This window comes from Hyperolius riggenbachi, chromosome 3, assembly GCF_040937935.1.
Source record: "Hyperolius riggenbachi isolate aHypRig1 chromosome 3, aHypRig1.pri, whole genome shotgun sequence".
NCBI classification, from domain to species: Eukaryota; Metazoa; Chordata; class Amphibia; order Anura; family Hyperoliidae; genus Hyperolius; species Hyperolius riggenbachi.
Genome location: NC_090648.1, coordinates 317,809,099 through 317,815,734, shown reverse-complemented (window position 1 = coordinate 317,815,734; position 6,636 = coordinate 317,809,099).

Here is a 6,636-nt window from a genome sequence, read left to right as displayed (position 1 = left end):
TCGGCAACGTGGTGTGTGACAACGGCAGCAATCTCATTGCTGCGTTGAATTTGGGAAAGCTGACACACATACCCTGCATGGCACATGTGCTGAATCTGGTCGTGCAAAGATTTGTGTCCAAGTACCCAGGCTTAGAGGACGTCCTGAAGCAGGCCAGGAAGTTGTGTGGGCATTTCAGGCGCTCTTACAAGGCCATGGCACGCTTTGCGGACATTCAGCGTAGAAACAACTTGCCAGTGAGACGCCTGATTTGCGATAGCCCGACTCGCTGGAATTCCACCCTGCTGATGTTCTCTCGCCTGCTAGACCAGGAGAAAGCCGTCACCCAGTACCTGTATCATTACAGTACAAGGACACAATCTGGGAGGATGGGGATGTTGTGGCCCAACAACTGGACACTGATGCGAAATGCATGCAGGGTCATGGAGCCCTTTGAGGAGGTGACCAAACTGGTGAGTCGCGATGAGGGCACCATCAGCGACTTGATCCCCTACGCCTACTTCCTGGAGCGTGCCGTGCGTAGAGTGGTGGATACAGCTGTGGAGGAGCGTGAACGAGAAGAGTTACGGCAGCAGGAGTCGTGGGAGCGATTTACACACGAACCCGATGTTCCCACAACACCTGCAGCAGCACAGAGGGGGGAGGAGGAAGAAGAGGAGTCGTGTGGGGAAGGAGAGGAGTCAGACTCTGATGATGGTGATGATGAGGAAGGTGTTTCTGTGGAGGAGGAAGAGGCGGCGGAAGAACAACAACCGCGGCAGCCGTCACAGGGGGCTTCTGCTGCTCCACGTTCCCGTGGTATTGTTCATGGCTGGGGGGAGGAAGAGGAGTTGCATCCCGTCACTGAGGAAGAGCAAGAGGAGATGGAGAGTACGTCTGCATCCAGCTTTGTGCAGATGTCCTCTTTCATGTTGTCCAGCCTGTTGAGGGACCCCGTATCAAAAAACTCAAGACGAATGACCTGTACTGGGTGGCCACGCTACTAGACCCTCGGTACAGGCACAAAGTGGCGGACCTGTTACCAAGTCAACACAAGGCGGAAAAGATGCAGCACTTGCAGAACAAGCTGTCGATGATGCTTTACAATGCGTTTAAGGGTGATGTGGCTGCACAACGCAATCAAGGTACCACTGGCAGTAACCCTCCTCCTCCCAAGTCCACGCAGGCAAGGACAGGACGCTCCAGCGATCTCAGGGTGATGTCGGACATGCGGACGTTCTTTAGTCCAACTCCTCGCCATAGTCCTTCCGGATCCACCCTCCACCAACGCCTGGACCGGCAGGTAGCCGACTACCTGGCCTTGAGTGTGGATGTAGACTCTGCGAAAAGCGACGATGAACCCTTGGACTACTGGTTGCGCAGGCTTGACCTGTGGCCAGAGCTGTCCCAATTTGCCATACAACTTCTCTCTTGCCCTGCCGCAAGCATCCTGTCAGAAAGGACCTTCAGTGCAGCTGGAGGCATAGTTACTGAGAAGAGAAGTCGCCTAAGTCACGACAGTGTTCAGTACCTGACCTTTATCAAAATGAATGAGGAATGGATCACGGAGGGCTACTGCACGACCGAAGACTAAGTCAGTCCCCACACACAGCATCTCTGCCTGCAGGCCGCTTGACTGCCTTCTCCGCCACCAACAGGGTCCAGGACTCTAGGCGGATTCCTGAATTTTTAAGGCCGCTGCTAGCAGCGGCCGCTACACAAATTTTTCTGGTGCATGTACATGCCTGCCTAATTTTTCTGGCTGCACTGCGGGCGGGCTGCAACAAAAAAACAAAAGGCATGTACATGTGCCCATTCCCCTTCGTGATCATTACCTTGCCGTGGTGAAGGGGCTTGCGCATCACAATGAAGCAATGACCACCGGCTATTTGAGTGTCTCGGGTGGGGGTGGCACACAAAAGATAATAAGGTTGTTGCTTCATTGTGGTCAGACCAAATTTGATCAGCTGGACAGTCACTGTTGTTCTATCATTGAGCTACCACAGCCCGGCGACCATATGGGCTTGAAAAACACCACGGCCTACACTCTGGCCACGGTGCGCACCAGTCCAGCACGGCCGTCACTACGCAAACAGCTGTTTGCAGTGCGTTACACAGTGAGTTTGGTGTGTCAGTGTGAAGCAGAACTCTAATTACACTCCCTAATTGATGTATACCCATGCAAGGTGTTTGAAAGCACTTTAGGCCTGCAATTTAGCATTCAATGTGATTTCTGCCCTTAAAACGCTGCTTTGCGTCAAATCCAGATTTTTCCCCGGGACTTTGGGCATGTATCCCACTCCGCTATGCCCCACTCCAGGTGTTAGACCCCTTGAAACATCTTTTCCATCACTTTTGTGGCCAGCATAATTTTTTCTATTTTTCAAAGTTCGCCTCCCCATTGAAGTCTATTGCGGTTTGCGAACTTTTCTGCGAACCGAACCTTCCGTGGAAGTTCGCGAACCCAGTTCGCGAACCGAAAATCGGAGGTTCGCGACATCTCTAATGTAGACTGCAGCCTTGCGGTGTACAAGGACTTTTGGTCCTTACCTCAGCAGATCAGGACAGCTCCATCCCTGGACATGTTAAAATCCAGACTGAAAACCCACCTGATTGGCATTTGCAGAAATATAAGTTTTGTTGTGTGAATACTTCATCCAACTACTGAATCTGAGAGAGCCTAAGTGCTTTGAGTCCTTTGGGAGAAAAGCGCTATAGAAATGTTATTGTATTGTAACAGATCAATCCCTTTCAGATCTGAATCTGATCAAATCTCCCCATACACTGCATAGACTTTCAATAGCTTTAATCATGAAATCAAGCCGCAGCATTGCAATGTTCGATGCAGAGTTACCCCATGGCCTGTCAATCTACAATCGATCCTTCCACCATGTTCTTTTGGAAGTGGTATAAACCATTAAACATGTATATAAAATCACTGAATAATCAATTGGTAGAACAATTAAAAACACAGAAACAGCATGGCATCAGTTAACAGACTACCTATGTGTCATTATGAAATAGAGAACAAGCAACATACATAAGTCTCAGTAAATTCATTGTAATAAGGAAGCTGGTATAAGCCTATGTGCTAGATGTAAGCAAGAAAGGGAGAAAGGAGGGGAAAAAGATACAGCACAAGGGGGAAAGGAAGAGGAACCCCGCCAAAGCACAGACTACTTATCATAGAAGGTATTGAGGTCAAGTTTTGAATTGAGCCCCATGGGGACACGGGTATCTTTTTCCCCTCCCCAGAATCCATCAAATTTTTTGGGATATTGCACATCACGACTGCTGCACATCCAATTGACCACGTTATAGAAAGTACTAACGCACAGCAGCACAAAGTATGTGTGACATTCACAGTGCTCACGTTGTGTGTAACGTGTAGCAATATTTAGAGAGTGCTGCATGCTGTGCGTTGTCTGCGTTATTAGCTACGTTGGACTGTTTGCACATGCTCAGTAAGGTTTGATTTTTTTTTTTAAATGTGACGCATGCGCCGTTTTTTATCAGTATGCGACGAAAAGTATGCATCAAGAGACGCACAACGCAGTACAATATAATGTCCAACTTCAAAACTAACCTGCATTGCATTAGGGGCACGTTATGCGACCTTAACGTCGCAAACGCAACGTCTTAGTGTGAAAGAGCCCTAAAAGCATTACAGGCAGATCAGCAGGACAATAAAAAATGGACTGGGGTCGCACACCTACCAAAATAAATATTTTTATTGATAGCTTAACTACAAGTCATCCCATAAATACCCACAATATAATTGCATAAATCCCAAACAATTAATTCAGTCCTGCCCCACTCGCGCTGGGGTCAGTAAAGACGTTTCACGCGTCAGTGGGCGGAGCTTACGCGGATGCGTGTGACGCAGCATCCTCCTCCACACATGCCGGATGGGATCCCGGGCTGGCGTCTTGCATCTTAGCGGCACATAGCGCTGTGAGGAGGCATCTTTACTGACCCCAGCGCGAGTGGGGCAGGACTGAATGGTTAAAAACCTGTACCCGGAATACACTGCAGAGAAGTAGCTGATGAGAGGAGGGGTGAGACCAACCAATGCTGTCAGGCTATTTGCGGCAGCGAAATGAAATGTGCATAACTTTTAAAGCATATCTTGCTGGAGTCATGGTGCATCAGACTTCATTGTTTGGACAAGGGGGCCCCCCGACACTGATCAGCTTTGGCACAAGTGTGAAAGGAGAGAGGTTGCGCGGATGCTTGTGTTGATGGTATGGTATATTTCCTGGCCAGGATAGCTATATCCAAAAATAAGCATCACTACAGTGTGGTCACATGCGTATAGCTACTGATGCTCCGCATTTGGTGGTTTTAATTGTTTGGGATTTATGCAATTATATTGTGGGTATTTATGGGATGATTTGTAGTTAAGCTATCAATAAAAATATTTATTTTGGTATACTTAAGAAGGTGTGCGACCCCAGTCCATTTTTTATTGTCTATGCATCATATGGGTTTAACCTTCCCCTTTATCTGTGTATGGGACTATTAGCCAAAAAGCGACTACAATACAGCCAATTAATTAATTAAATATTCAAAGATCAGCAGGACAGCAAGGTAATCTGCATTGTTTATAAGTCAGCCTCCATATACCGCTCATTTCAGTTGAACTTTAATAGGTTACTTAATCTTGGGAGGTCCTGTATGCCAAGCCCATACAATGTTGACTATTTCAAGCAAGTATAACATTTTAACTTTTTACAAGACCCATATTAGGAAAATTAGAGACTGGGATGAATGCAAGTTTTTTTTTTTGTATAGTATAAGTTTCATTTTTAAGGCTACATTCTAAAGAGCAGCCATTGCATGGGTTTAAATCTGCTTCATTCATTTGCAAAAACCAGAAGTAATGACCTTGACTGTTTTTTCACACTGATTCACAACATGACATTGCAATGCTATTTCCATGCTACATGTTCACATTGAGTGCAGTGCAGCAAGTCTCGGAGTAACAGAGCATGTTGTGCATTTACCAGACGCCATGCGTATTTACAGTGGCAGTGAAGATCATTTCATTGTAATGTACACTTCACTGCATAGCATCGATTCAACTTTCCAGCACCATTTGGTGACTATCAACACTGAATAGTATGAAGGACCCTTATGCTAGGTTCAGAGGGACTTGTGTTACCTGTAACAGCAAGAAAAAAAAAAAAATAGTATGCTTCACCATCACTGCTAAGGCACGAATCTTGAGGTAACGGATCCCATACTGTTCTACCTCACATTGATAGTCACACCACTGTGAACCCATCCTTAAACTTTTGATAAGGTTTGGAAGGTTTCAAAATGTTTTTACAAAAGTTTGGCATTTATAATTTAGCTATGTTGCCTATGCACTATGAAGTTTAAATACCTGAGCAGAAGTTCCAGTACACAAAATCAGATACTCGACTAAAGAGGGGGAAGCCTCAGGATCCCATTGAGGCTTCCCTGTCTATTCTGCTGTACAGTGGGCTGGAGGACCAAGGTAAGTCCAGTTTTTTTTTTTTTTTGCCACCACTCAGGGTACCTTTAATTACCGTAATTATTTTGACTAGTAGATTTTACAGAATGTTCTGTATGAGTTTTGCCTACCTTGTTTTAAAGCGGTATCGTCACCATAAAAATCAAATTTCAACAGCAACTGGTCTGAGTGTATTAAGTGATAAAGTTGCTGATCTTGCATTCAAAACTTTTTCTGCTGTTATTATTTGGAGTTATCACATACTTAAGAAACACTGGCCCTTTAGTAGTCGTGCCAAAGAATTGCATGCTGGGGGTTCTTTTTAACTATAATCTATTCCTCCTCTTCCCTTTATTTCTCTGCCAGCTTCTTATCTGAAACCTAAATCCCCTACTCACTTGTGTTTACAAGCAAGGCGGAGGTGACTCAGCGATTGGAGGAGACAAGAAAAAAAAAAAAGTAAAGGGCAGAAATGACATCACAAGTTAGCCTTAACTGTGGGCAAAAGACATGGCCCCCACCAGGAACAGAATTCTCGTAATTTACTATAGAACATTCACTGAAATCAAAACATGGACAGTACAATACATGTGTTATGTAAGTAGATGAAGTATTTATCTACTTATATATGTGTTTTCCCTGGCATAGTATGGCTGATCCTACTGCTTTAAGCCTGGCTGTTACCACTAACTGGCATAATGTATTTAACAGCTTCCAGATCGCCATGGTAGAAATCCACATCCTGCAGATGGCTGCGCAGCTCTGAAAGGACAGATTTCACCTTCCCTGACGTGCTCCCGACGATCTGCACATGCCACAGTTCACTCACCCTGTAGTCTATAGGATGGCGGAGCTCTGTGAGCAGGCCAGGAGCTGCTTTCATTGGCTCCTGACAGCGTGATCACTGAGCTAAATCACATTAGCTTGCATTGATAGCATCAGGAGCCAATGAACTTGGCTTCTAAGCGTCTGACAGCACTTGGCCGCCATAGAGATGGCAGCAAGAGGGACCTGAAGCGATGGGAATGTGTTGTGACCAGCTGGTATGTGCAGCGATTCATCAGGAGGCACAGTTTTCTGGAACCAGCGGTCTCTGGTCCTGAAGGGGTCAGAGACGCTGGTACACAAAGGGTTAAAAAACACTTCACGCAGACATTGTTGGGAGTCAAGATTTAAAC